This window comes from Lagenorhynchus albirostris, chromosome 7 (assembly GCF_949774975.1).
Source record: "Lagenorhynchus albirostris chromosome 7, mLagAlb1.1, whole genome shotgun sequence".
Taxonomy (NCBI): domain Eukaryota; kingdom Metazoa; phylum Chordata; class Mammalia; order Artiodactyla; family Delphinidae; genus Lagenorhynchus; species Lagenorhynchus albirostris.
Genome location: NC_083101.1, coordinates 77,380,673 through 77,395,639, shown reverse-complemented (window position 1 = coordinate 77,395,639; position 14,967 = coordinate 77,380,673). Strand labels below are relative to the sequence as shown.

General features: G+C 35.3%; 1 long non-coding RNA gene across 1 annotated transcript in view; it reads left to right on the top strand.

The window, feature by feature from the left end:
- LOC132522954 (uncharacterized) overlaps nt 1-14,967 on the top strand; it is a 413,938-nt gene that overhangs the window by 309,178 nt on the left and 89,793 nt on the right. The window lies entirely within an intron of this gene.

Sequence of the window (14,967 nt, the reverse complement as noted above, 5' to 3'; positions counted from 1 at the left end):
ATCATCAATTCAGAAAGGAAGGCATCAAGAGAGAATAAAAGGAACAGTGAACTAACTTCCAGCCAGAAAACAAATAATAAAATGGCAGTAGTAAGTCCTTACCAATTAATAATTACTCTAAATGTAAATAGATTGAATTATCTAATCAAAATATATAGAGTGGCTAGGTAGATTAAAAAAACATGAACCAACTATATGCAGACGCACATAAGTTTTAAGAATACATATTGGCTCAAAGTGAAGAGATGGAATAAAGATACACATGAGAAAGTAGAAACCAAAATATAAAAAGGGGTAGCTATATTTACATCAGAAAAAAATTGACTTTAAGCCTAAAAAAGGAAACAGGAGACAAGAAAGGTCATTATATAATAAGGAGGTTAGTTTATCAAGAAGATACAACAATCATAAAAATATGCACCCAATATTGAAGCACCTAATTATATTAGGCAAAAGATAAAAGATCTGAAGGGAGAAGCAGACAATAAAATAACAGTAGGAAACTTCAATTATCTACTTTCAAGAGTGAATAGAGCAAACAGACAGGAAATCAACAAGGTAAAATTTGACTTGAATCATACTTTAGATCAAATCAACCTAACACACAAACAGAAAACATTCCACTTGACAGCAGCAGAGTACACATTCTTTCAAGTGCACACTGAACATTCTCTGGGATAGAGCATATGACAGGTCACAAAACAGGTCTACACAAATTTAAGTAGATTGAAATCATACCATGTATCTTTTCCAACCATGATGGTATGAAACGAGAAATCATTAACAGGAGGAAAGCTGGAAAATTCACGAATAAGTAAAATTTAAACAACATAGTCCTGAACAATCATTGACTCAAAAGGGGGAAATCAAAAATATGAAATAAAAAATGGAAGCACAACATACCAAAACCTATGGAATGCTGCAAAAACAGTTCTAAGAGAAAAGCTTACAGTGATAAACAATTACATTAGGAAAAAAGAAATCTCGAGCAACCTAACTTTATACCTCAAGTAACTAAAGAAAAAAATCAACAAACTAAACCCATAGCTAGTAGAAGGAAGAAAATAATAAAAATCAGAGCAGAAATAGAGACCAAAAAAAAAAAAAACCAAACCAATAGAAAAGATCAGTGAAACTAAGAAGTGGTATTTTGAAAAGATAAACAAAGTTGACAAACTTTTAGCTAGACTAAGAAAAAAGAGAAGATGCAAAAGTTAAAATCAGAAATAAGAGAAGACATTATAACTGATACCACAGAAATACACAGACTACAATGAACAACTATATACCAATAAATTGGATAACTTAGAAAAATTGATAAATTCCTAGAAAAATACAACCTATTAAAACTGAACCATGACAAAATAGAAAATCTGAACAAACCAATAAAGAGTAAAGAGATTGAAACAGTAATCAAAACCTCCCAATGCAGAAAAGTTCAGGACAAGATGGTTTTTCACTGGTGAATTCTACCCCTTTAAGAAAAATTATTGCTAGCCCTTCTTAAAATCTTCCAAGATTTGAATACTTCCAAACTCATTTTATGAGGCCAACATTACTCTAATACAAAAGCCAAATAAGGAAACTCAAGAAAGGAGAACTACAGACCAATATCAGTGATCCCTGATGAATATAGATGCAAAAATCTCAACAAACTATTAGATACCAAATTCAGTAGCACATCAAATGTATAATATACCATAAACAAGTGGGATATATCCCTGGAATGCCAGGATGGTTCAACATATAAAATCAACTAATGTGATAGACCATATTAATAGAATTTTAAAAATCATATGATCAGGCTTCCCTGGTGGTGCAGTGGTTGAGAGTCCGCCTGCCGATGCAGGGGACACAGGTTCGTGCCCCAGTCTGGGAAGATCCCACACGCCGCAGAGCGGCTGGGCCCGTGAGCCATGGCCGCTAAGCCTGCATGTCTGGAGCCTGTGCTCCGCAACGGGAGAGGCCACAACAGTGAGAGGCCCACATACCGCAAAAAAATATATATATATATCATATGATCATATCAAAAGATGACAAAACACATTTGACAAAATACAAAATCATTTCATGATAAGAATGCTCAACATATTGGTTATAGAAGGAACATACCCCAAGACAATAAAGGACAAACCCACAGCCAACATCATACTGAACAGTTAAAGGTTAAAAACTTTTCCTTTAACATCTGGAATATGACAAGGGTGCCCACTCTTACTACACCTACTTAACATAGTACTGGAAGTCTTAGCTACAGGAATCAGGCAAGAAAATGAAATAAGAAGCCTCCAAATAGTAAAGGAAGAGTAAAATTGTCTTTGTTTGCTGATGATATGATCTTATCTGTAGAAAATCCTAATGACTCCACAAAAAACTTGCTAGAATAAATTAACAAATTCAGTAAAGTTGAAGAATAAAAAATCAACAAATCAATCATGATCCTATACACCAACAACAAATCATTCAAAATAGAAATAAAGAAAACTACCCCATTCACAATAGCATCAAAAAGAGTAAAGTATTTGGGAATAAATTTAACCAAGGAGGTAAAAATCTATATGATGAAACCTACAAGACTTTGATAAAACAAATTGAAGAAGACACAAATGGAAAGATATTATGTGTTCATGAATGAGAGGAATTAATATGATTAAAATGTCTGTAGTATCCAAAGCCATCTATAGATTCCATGTAATCCTTTTCAAAATTGCAATGCCACTTTTCACAGAAATATAAAAATTTAACCTAAAGTGTGTATGGAAACACAGAAGACTCCAAATATCCCAAGCAATGCTGAGAAAAAGACTGAAGTTGGAGGCATCACACTTTCTCTTTTCAAACTATACTACAATGCCATGGTAATCAACACAGTATGGCACTGGCATAAAAATACACACATACACGAAGAGAACAAAATAGAGAGCCCAGAAATAAACCCTCACATATATTGTCAACTAATATTTGACAAGGGAACCAAGAATACTTAACAGAGAAAATATAATAATTTCCATTAATGATTGGAAAACTGGATAACCACATGAAGAAGAATGAAAGTGGACCCTTACCTTACACCATACACAAAAATCAATTCAAAATGGATTAAAGACAAACATAAGAACTGAAACCCTAAATCTCCTGGAAGAAAACATAGAAGAAAATATCTTTTACATTGGTCTTAGCAATGATTTTTTTGGATATAACATCAAAAGTACAAACAATAACAACAAAAATAAATAAATGGGGCTACATCAAACTGAAGTCTGCACAGCAAAATAAACAATCATCAAAATGAAAAGGTAACCTACAGAATGGGAGAAAATATTTACAAATCATATCTCTGATAAAGGGTTAATATCCAAAACATATAAAGAACTCATACAATTCAATAGCAAAAAAACACCCAAAAGATCCAATTATAAATGTCCAGAGTAACTAAATAGGCATTTTTCCAAAGAATATGTATTCTTTGACCAACAGGTACATGGTTGGTCAAATGACCAAAAGGTACCTGGAAATGTGCTCAAAATACTAATCATCAGGGAATGCAAATCAAAACCACAATGAAACATCATCTCACAGGTATGGCTATCACAAAAAAGATAAGAGACAGGTATTGGTGAGGATGTGGGGTATGTGGAGAAAAAGAATCCCTTGTGCACTATTGGTGGGAACGTTAACTGGTACATTCATTATGGAAAACAGTATCAAGTTTTCTCAAGAAGTCAAAAATAGAACTATCATATGATCCAGCAACTCTAATTCTAGTAATAATCTATAGTTAACAGAATCATTATCTTGAAGAGAGATCTGTACTCCTATGTTCACAGCAGTATTATTATTCAATAGGCAAGGTCTGGATACTACCTATGAGTCCATTGATGGATACATAAAGAAAACAAGGTGTGTGTGTGTGTGTGTGTGTGTGTGTGTGTGTGTGTGTGTATATATATATATATACACACACGCATATATATATATGTATATATATATACATATGTGTATATATATATACATACACACACACAAACATATACACACGCAATGAAATATTATTCAGCCTTGTAAAACAAGGAAATCCTATTATTTATGAAAACATGGATGAATCTGGAAGGCATTATGCTAAATGAAACAAGCCAGACAGAGAAGGACAAATGCCTGGTATAATTATATGTGAAATCTAAAAGAGCCAAACTCATAGAAACGGAGAATATAGTGTTGGTTAGCAAGGGCTTCAAGGTGGGGGAAAGGGGAAGATATTGGTGAAGGGGTACAAACTTCCAAGTATAAGATGAATAAGTTCTGAGGCTTTAATGTACAGCATGGTGATTATAGTTAATTGTACTGTATTATATACTTGAAAGTTGCTAAGAGAATAGATCTTAAATATTCTCACCACACACAAAAAGAGGTAATTATGTGATGTGATGGAGGTGTTAGCTAATGCTATGGTGGTAATTATTTTGCAATATATAAAAGTATCAAATCAACACATACACCTTAAACTTACACAGGGTTATATGTCACTGATATATAAATAAAGCTTGGAAAAAACCTTGAACCAGAAATTATATATTATGGCATGCCCTCTGTGATATGCACTGAGTTCCTGAAGATCAAAGACTTTTCTTTCCTTGAAGAATCCCATATTATATTCAGGCCACCAGAATGGTAGCCAATTTTTAAATAACAAATTGAAGTGTGGGCAGTGTATTACAGTTCATGCAGGGATCGTGGATCTCATTGTTAGTTTGTAAATTACTTGTGTGTGACTTGGGCACAAACTAGTAGAGAATGATTTCATCAAGGTCTCCAAATGTCTGTTAACTTTGTAACCATCTTGAGTGGACTTATGTTAAATCATCAACATACCAGTAAATTACCCTTTTTGACTCCAAATAGCAAATGTTGAAGTATGGAAACAAGATTTTTTCTCTTCTTGAAGATACAGCCTAATATGTTCATTTCCCTAGTGTCTACATTAATGTAGCAATGATAAATTATGGTTTTAATTAGTGGGTGGTCATTGCTGTAAAATTCAAAAAGTCAGAGGAGTTGAATAAAGCAAGCCATTTTAGAAATCTTCACCATGCAAGGCATATTTTACCTGTATTTAAAATTAACTTACAATAGATTGTGGGTCCCTTTGCTATGGTATCCATGCTTAGACAGTTAGCAACCTATTAAAATGTCTTAATTCTGTATGTCTGACCCATTTTACCATGAAAAGTAGTGAGAAAGGATAAATTTTAAAAGGTTTTCTAGTTAGGTTATTTTTAAAGTCATGCACCTTATGCAAGTTTGGGAAAATCTCACCCAGCTGGAATGTTCCAGGAAATAAATGTTCAGTTTAATACGCTTGTCTGGAAAAGAACATGCATTCATTGACTAAGTTTAAAAAAAAAAAAAAACCTTCAAAATTAACTGCAGAAAATCTTTCTAAAATATTAGTCACCAGCATTTGAAATATATTTTCATATTACTTGATAACTCTGTATGTTGACTTTCTTCAGATGCATCTTTCTCACCATTAGGTCTCATTCTAGAAAGACAGTTTCAGGCAGTTTAATAGACAAGAGTGAATGAACTTATGGTTAGCAGAGGGTAAGGATAGGGGTGGAGAGATAGTTAGGGAGTTTGGAATTGACAGGTACACACTGCTATATTTAAAATGGATAACCAACAAGGACCTACTGTATAGCACAGGGAACTCTGCTCAATATTATGTAACAACCTAACTGGGAAAAGAATTTGAAGAAGAATAGATACATGTATATGTATAACTGAATCACTTTGTTGTACACCTGAAACTAATACAACATTGTCAATCAACTATACTACAATATAAAATAAAAAGTCTAGAAAAAAAGAGTGAATGAGCAAAAATTCGAGGTTAATCCCTAGAGGATGCCTAACATAACTTAAATTGCCTATAGTAGTATGCTTTCGCATGACTCCTTTTTTCCAAAGTGAACGAATATTTTTAATGTATACAAATTTTATAATCAATCATATCCCATATAATTTTCATATATTTTTTATATATTTTAAGTATTCTATATCAGAAACAAATGTATAACATTTTCATAAATTTTTCATAATTTTTTGATCAAAATTGTACTTTTTAAGTTGATAATTATAGATTAATTTTATTTAAATAATTAGCTCTAGAGATAATCCTAAATATTATTTTCTAAAGAACTTTCAATTTTCAGATGAGAGCTAGAAATCAGCAATACGTCTCCTAAGTGTAAGGTTAATATACTTTTCATAAAGCTTTATTGCATCTACTACCTTAACTTATTTAGAAATAATAACCTAAGAAGAATATTTGAGGCAAGGAATAAAAAGTGTTTTAAGTCATTTTTACTGTTTAGGTACACAGCATAAAATTAGAAAAATAAAGAAGTGTATAAAGACATACATACACAACAATTTCCCAGGATCCCACCCTCTAGCCATAACCACTCACAGCTTCTTCGGAGTATTTCTTTCCACTGTTTTTCTCTTCATGTATATTCATGTATGTACCTTCATAATGAAGATCATGTTGCATGTAAACCTGATTTTACTCAATATTAAATTAACTAAATATCAGAATTTCACTCAATTTTGTATCATATTTATTGCCTTATGATATGAAAATTTCTTTAAAATGACTGCATTAATGGGTATATAATATTCTACATATAGATGTGTCATAATTCACTTAATTAGTTCAACAGTGATGAATATGTTTCAAATTTTTCTATTATATTTAATGACATCATAGAACATAAATATAGTATTGCCTTTTTGATTAGGATATATTCATAATGATATATTTTAATAGAGATTTGAATTAAAATTATTTTAGAAGTATTAAAAGCTTCCGTAGATCTTAAATGAGTTGCCATTAAGGAGGTGTAATTAATTATTTATATCCAAAATTAAATATATATGTCTCAGAAGATAAATTATGTACATGATTATCTTTCTGGTAGTTTAGATAAAATGAAGGAAAATTTAGCAAACTCATATGTGATTGGTTAGCCTATAATAATGAATTTAGCTGTGTGACTTTGTAAATGTTACTTAACCTGTCAGTGCTTCCCTTTCCTCAACAGTTAATGGAGATAATAATACTTCCCATTTATAGAGTTGTGCATGGCACAAAATGAGTGATGACAGATAGATAGACAGATGATAGATAAAAAGAAAGATGATTAATTATTGCTAAAACATTCAAAGTTGTTTTAGGTATAGTTGTATATTATATTTTGATGAGAGAAAAATACGGTTATCATATTTTTTTACTGTAACTTTGTAATATATGTATATTTTTTTAATTGGAGTATAAATGCTTTACAATGTTGTGTTAGCTTCTGCTGTAGAACAAAGTGAATCAGCTATGTGTATACATATATCCCCTCCCTCTTGGACCTCCCTCCCACAACCCCCCACCCCAATCCCACCCATCCAGGTCATCACAAAGCACCAAGCTAAGCTCCCTATGCTATACAGCAACTTCCCACTAGCCATCTGTTTTACACATAGTAGTGTATATATGTCAGTGCTACTCTCACTATTCATATATTGTTTTAATCAATTGTAAAGATTATAGAGAACAAGTTAAATGAGAATAATATTTTTAAAAACATGAAAAACAGTGCTTAAGAACTTTTGCTTGGTCTAATGCCTAAGATCCCCAGGTTTGTCAGACAAGTGAACAATTCCATCTTTAGCAAAGACACAGAATTTAAGATTTCTACTCAAGAGCTTTACCAACTGTCTTCTCTCTGCTGGTGTATAATAAAATTAAGGGAACAAATATCTATCTAAAGCTGAGCCTGAGATAAATGTTTTATAACTCTCAGTATAAGACAGCAGGTAGAATACATGATCTGGCATTTCTTCTATTAGCACAATAATAAGATACAAAGGCCTTTTGCACTGTGGTCCTTCCTTGAGGGACCAAAAGAAAGTGCCAAGGATATGGAATCTCTTTTCCTTTATGGCCCTAGTGATTTATAACTACAGTAGTCTCCCCTTATCCATGGTTTCACTTTCTGTGGTTTCAGTTACCTGTGGTCAACCTCAGTCCAAAAGTAGTAAATGGGAAATTCCAGGAATAAACAATTTCTAGGTTTTAAATTGCATGCCATTCTGAGTAGCATGGTGAAATCTCATGCCATCCTGTGCCATTCTGCTCCATCCTGCTCAGGACGTGAATCATCCCTTTGTCCATCATATCCCACTCATTATTCACTTAGTGTAACTGTCTCTGTTATCAGATTGACTGTCCAGGTATTGCAGTGGTTCTGTTCAAATAATCCTTACTTAATAATGGCCTCAAAGTGCAAGAGTAGTGATGCTGGCAATTTAGATATTCTCTTACTGTGCCTAATTTATAAAATAAACTTTATCATAGGTATGTATGTAATAGGAAAAAACATAGTATACGTAGGATTTGGTACTATCTGCAGTTTCAAGCCTCCACTGGGGATCTTAGAATATATCCCCTGTAGATAAGAGGGAAACTACTACTTATATAATAAACCTGACTACATGAAAGCACACATTGTTTCAAAATGCTAATTGTTACCGCAATACACCCCAAAGCCTGGTCTTTGTAGTAATAAAATGTGGCAGCTGCCAGTGATTTCAGTTACCCTATTAATTGCTGAGAAAAAGCATCCTCCTCGGTTCACCATAAAGATACACAACACTTACTTTAAAGAACTCCTAAGAAAATGTTGGAAAACACAGAAGAAAAGAGTAAACGAGAATAAGGCTCTGGGGTAATAGAAAGCTCTCTTGTGACTTCCCTGGTGGTGCAGTGCATAAGACTCTGTGTTCCCAATGCAGCGGGCCCAGGTTCAATCCCTCGTCAGGGAACTAGATCCCACACGCACGCCACAACTAAGGAGCCTGTGGGTCACAACTAAGACCCGGTGGAAGGAAGGAAAGGAAGTGGGGGAGAGAGAGAGAGAGAGAGAGAGAGAGAGAAAGAAAAATTGAAGGATTGTGGCAACCCTATATCAAGCATGTCTAATGGTGCCATTTTCCCAACAATATTTGCTCACTTCTTGCCTCTGTGTCACATTCTGGTAATTCTTGTGATATTTCAAACTTTTCATCATTATTTAACTTGTTATGGTGATCTGTAATCAGTGATTTTTGATGTTGCTATTGCAAAAAGATTACAACTTGCTGAAGGCTCAGATAGTGGTTAGCATTTTTTAGCAATAAAGTTATTTTTTAATTAAGATACATACATTATTTTTAGACATAATGCTATCACACATTTAATAGGCTACAGTATAATGTAAACATAAATTTTATGTGCACTAGGAAACCAAAAATTTCATGTGTCTCACTTTAATATGATATTCACCGTATTGCAGTGGTCCTGAACCAAACATGCATCTCTCTGAAGTATGCCTGTTATCCCACTAATAAAAGAGGCCAGCATGACAGAAGTGGAAGCAAAAGAGATGTGAAAGTACATCCTTCAGAAATTATCTTGGGGAGAGAATTAACATTGAACACAGTAACTACAATTATGACGCACTGCAAAGTTTGACACCAGTAACCACCTAAACTTATCTCCCTCTCTTGATTTCTGCTCTTCCCCCAGCTCTTTAGTATTCTTTGTGTACTTCTTTTTTTCATCTCCTTCAAGGTTTTGCTAAGGGAACTTATAAATTGTATCATTCGACCTCCTCATTTGCATATCTCAACCTATGTAATGTGCTCACCAGCTAAAATGAACATAATGGCTCTGAAGGAAACACCTAAATGGCTATTGTATTATGCTAATAAGGTATGTATCTAGAAGAGTAATGAAAAGAAAATAGGAAATGTAGATTTGAGCTCTAGACCACTTTTAGAAGCAATTAAATTAGATAAAGAGGTATAGAATTAGACATAGAGAAACAGATTGCAAATTCTGACTATTCCACTGAAGACTAGCCATTTGATCAGAGAATAGTGATATTCAGTAATTTAATCAACATTAAATGATGATTTAATGACTACTTGCCTGGCAATTCAAATTATTAAATATAAGGGTTTATTTGTTGTATTTATGTCAATTTAGCGTATTGATCATCATCACAGATACTCTTGGTAATTACATTATGTCTTCCAAAGAAAGCTTGTGATTTATTTTGCAGTGTCAAAAATATGTTTATTTAGGGTTTTAAATGCACTGACCTAATCAGATTACTGAACACTTGCCTACGACTGTCAATAAGATAATCTTATATAGCCAGACTACCAACAGAGCAAAATAGTTGTGTTTTTCTCAATGAATAAAATAGTAATAATTTAATGGTCATAGTCATGTAACAACTGTAGACTTAAGAACCCATGGGGGAAAGCACAAATTTTCATAGAACAAATAACTGAACTGTATTAAATTTAAAATTTCATCTCCAATATGCCCCACTCATGAAGTCAGAAAAAAAATGGAACCATTTGTTCACAGAAAATTTACCTGTAATATTACCAAATTACCACCAGATTATATCAAATTTCCATTTTGCTCTTTCTGATGCAGTCATTCATGGAAAACCAATGGGGCCCATGGAAGATAAACAAAATATCAGATAATTGGGTTTAACGGAAAACATTAAAATACAAAAGCATTGAAAAAGGCCATCTAAAAAGAGCCTGTAAATATATGAACCATTATTTGGGCAGAAGTCAGTCCAATATTGTCTCTACTTCCATTTTTGTTACAAGATAAATAATCCTGAATCGCAGAATGATATATTAATATATTTGTCAAAACATGACAAAGAACAGTTAGAGAAAGAGATTAAAGCTAGAAGTTGACTATAATTCCAGATGTAAAATCTCTGGAATTTTGACAAGGGAAAGAAATAGACAATTTGTTACTAACAGTATATTTTTTTATCATTATCTGATCATTATTCTAAAGCAAGTACAGCTGACCATTGAAGAACATGGGTTTGAACTGCGGGGGTCCAATTATACATGGATTTTTTTTTTTTTAATAAATATGTTCTACAGTTCTACATGATCCATGTTGGTAAAATCCACAGACGCAGAACCACAGATACTGAGGGCCAACTGTAAAGTTATACACAGACTTTTACTGGGTAGAGGGTCAGTGCCCCAGACTCCTAGAGTTGTTCAAGGGTCAGCTATATATTCCAAACTGCTCTTTGCAGCACAGTTACTGGAGACATCATTTTGTTGTTCCTTTTCAGTTTAAAAGAAAAGGGAATATATTATGAAAATATTTTGGAAATATTCATACTATGCAAACTAGCAATGTAAGGGGCCTACAGAAGACTGTTCTACTGTGGAGAAATCTTCAACTTTCTAACTTAACGTTACCTAGTGCAATAATTAATTTTGTATTTCCACTGGACAGGGTGCCTAGGCCTTTGGTCACCCATTATGTTTTTAAGGGTGTTCTGGATGAGATTAACATTTGAGTAGGTAGACTGAGTAAAGCTGATTTCCCTCATTAATGTGGGTGGGCCCCACATATTCAGGTTAAATGCCTGAATAAAACAAAAGACTGACCCTCCAGCAAGTACGAAGAACTTTCTTCTACCTGACTGCCTTTGAGTAAAGGCATCAGTTTTTTTCTGCCTTCAGATTTGAACTGAAACATCAGCTCCTCCTGGGTCTTGAGGCCACTGGGCTTCCAACTTGAACAATACTGTGGCTCTCCTAGGTCTGCAGCTTGCCAACTGCAGTTTTTGGGACTTGTAAACCTCCATAACCACATGAGTCAACTCCTTATAATAAATCTTTCTCTCTGAGTGAGAGAAGAAGAGACATCCTATTGGTTTTATCTCTCTGGGAATTCTGAATAATAATCCAAGTAATGTAAAGAAAATTTGGCACATATTTTTCTTTTTCTTTTGGCAGACCACTAATAGCATGCTGCAGTGGAAAAGTATTTAAAAATGAAGTTATGGGAAAAAAACATTTTAACAAATACTCAACAATTTGCTAAATATATAAATTTTTTTAAATACAAATTTTTTATTCTTCTTTACTGACGAAGGTTTCTAAGGAGTTTGAAAACTACACATTTCAGCCTTTTCTGATAAGTTTACGCATATCCAAAATGCATTGAAAAAAATCAAACTGTAATAAATATCATCCTGTAGAGTTCTTTTAAAATGTTGACACTGGGGCTTGGAATAAAAATGTATTATAATTAATATGAATTAACTTTTCAAAAATCAATCAAGGGACAAATAAAAGGGCAGAATTAAAATAAAAGCAAACCATAAAAAAACTAAATATAAATGAAAGGCTGATTCGGCATTGATGACCTTGCATGTAATCTTTTCATTTTACAAAAGAGGCAATGGACATGCAACAAAATATATCTCAGATTTGTTTGAGATTTTGTTTATATTTTTACTTTGGCTTATACATTCTCTACAAATGCTATGGGAAAGAAATAAAACTAAAAACTGAGGTAATACTAAAAACAGTGTATATATTACACTTGTTGATTCTGATACTATTAATGTTATTTATATGAAAATTTATTTGTTATTAAAGAGCTTGAAATGTAATATTTTTATTCTAAAATTCTAAATTATGTAGGAAAATATTACAAAAAATGAAACATAAGGGAAAGAACTAGCACTATTTAAAATATGTGAAATTATCAATATGAAAAATCTAAAAGGAGTAATTAAAAATTAGTTTAATGAATAAAATGGTGAACTAAATTATCTGAATAGTGAGAAGAGATCAAGATGCAGAGTAGGAGGATGCAGAGCTCATCTCCTCCCACAAACACATTAAAAATACACCCACATGTGGGATAATCCTCATGGCAGACAAACGGGAAATAAGCAGAAAGACTCTTATACATCCAAGGTTGTAATAAATATTCACAGAATGTTCAGTAGGAAGGAAAGAGAAGCAGTCAGGTCAGGACCTGCACCCCTAGGAGGGGACACAGAAGAAGGGGATTACATGGACTCAATAGTCCTTCCTGGGGACTGAGTGGTTTGAACCACATATTGGCTTCCCAGCTCTGGGCGGTCCAGCACCAGGAGGACAAGTCCTCTTAGCTGGTTTGAAATCCAGTGGAACTGACCAAGGTTTTATAAGAAATCTAGACTCCGCTTGTTAAGATTATACACATGCTTGGTTACTCCTGAGGAAAGGTGTGGAGGAAGCAGATTAAAACTGCTTGGGACTCCGGTCGGTTTTGCATGATCACCACAGCCTGAGTCAAGCACCCACTCTGGCCCCTCTTGCTCAGTGGTGCAGCTCCACACTAGGGCAAAGAATGCCATGACCAAGGAGAGTATGCAGTTGTGGGGGACAGAGCCGGCACAGCACCAAAACAGAGTGAGGGCAGCCATTCCCGGTGCTCATAGAGGTGCTAGATCAGGAGCAGTACGGAACACTGACATGTGTCCCAGGACCACCTCTGTCGGCACCCTGGCCCACGCAGGATGCTCACTGTGGGCCCTCTTGCTCCAGCACTGCTCTCTGGGGCAAAGGGGCCAATGCTTAGAGAGGGAGGAGCACACACTTAGAAGGAACATAACCAGCTCAGATCCAAACCTCAGTGTTTCTGCTCCAGAAACTAGGGAGCCACCCCCATCTCCAATAGTGTGATGACCACTGAGCAGAAGAGAAGCACTGGCTCACACCTGGCTCAGACTCTAGCTACTCCATCTCCAGCTCCAACTCCTACCAAGATGATAGCTGCCAGCCCACTCTGGGGGAAGATGTGATTTGTGCTCACTTCAGATCCAGTCCTCCCACAAACACCACCAGGCACATGCATACAGTATAGGGATGCTCCCACATAATGATACCTCTTCAAGACCAGGAGAGGTAACTATTTCACCCAATTTCATAGAAAAAAAGGAAAGTTAAGGAAAATGAGAAGACAGAGGAATTTGTTTCAAATAAAAGAACAAGGAAAAAACAACCCTGGGGGAAAAAAAACTAATAAAACAAAGAAATAATTTATGATATAAAGAAATTAAAGCATTAGAAATAAGAATCTAACTGAACTAGGGAAAAGAATAAATGAACTCAGTGTAAGTTTTAACAAGGAACTAGAAAATATAAAAAGAACCAATCTGAACTGCAGAACAAAATAACTGAAATAAAAACACACTTAAAAAGTTAACAGACTAGGTGATACAGAAGATGCATACATAAGTGTTCAGAAATATAGAATAATGGGAGGAGCATCAAGATGGTGGAAGAGTAAGACGTGGAGATCACCTTCCTCCCCACAAATACATCAGAAATACATCTACATGTGGAAAAACTCCTACAGAATACCTCCTGAACGCTGGCAGAAGACCTCAGACTTCCCAAAAGGCAAGAAACGCCCCACGTACCTGGGTAGGGCAAAAGAAAAAAGAGACAAAAGAATAGGGACGGGACCTGCACCAGTGGGAGGGAGCTGTGGAGGAAAGGTTTCCATACACTATGAAGCCACTTCAGGGGCGGAGACTGCGGGTGGTGGAGGGGGAAACTTCAGAGCCATAGAGGAGAGCGCAGCAACAGGGGTGCAGAGGGCAAAGTGGAGAGATTCCCACACAGAGGATCAGTATGGACTAGCACTCACCAGCCTGAGAGGTTTGTCTGCTCACCGGATGGGTGAGGGCTGGGAGCTGAGGCTCGGGCTTCCATCGGATCCCAGGGAGAGGACTGGGGTTGGCTGCATGAACACAGCCTGAAGGGGGCTAGTGCACCACGGCTAGCCAAGAGGGGGTCCAGGAAAATGTCTGGAACTGCCAAAGAGGCAAGAGACTCTTTCTTGCCTCTTTGTTTCCTGGAGGAGAGGGGATTAAGAGCGCTGCTTAAAAGAGCTCCAGAGGGCTTCCCTGGTGGCACAGTAGTTGAGAGTCTACCTGCCGATGCAGGGGACATGGGTTCGTGCCCCAGTCTGGGAAGATACCACATGCCGCGGAGCGGCTAGGCACGTGAGCCATGGCCGCTGAGCCTGTG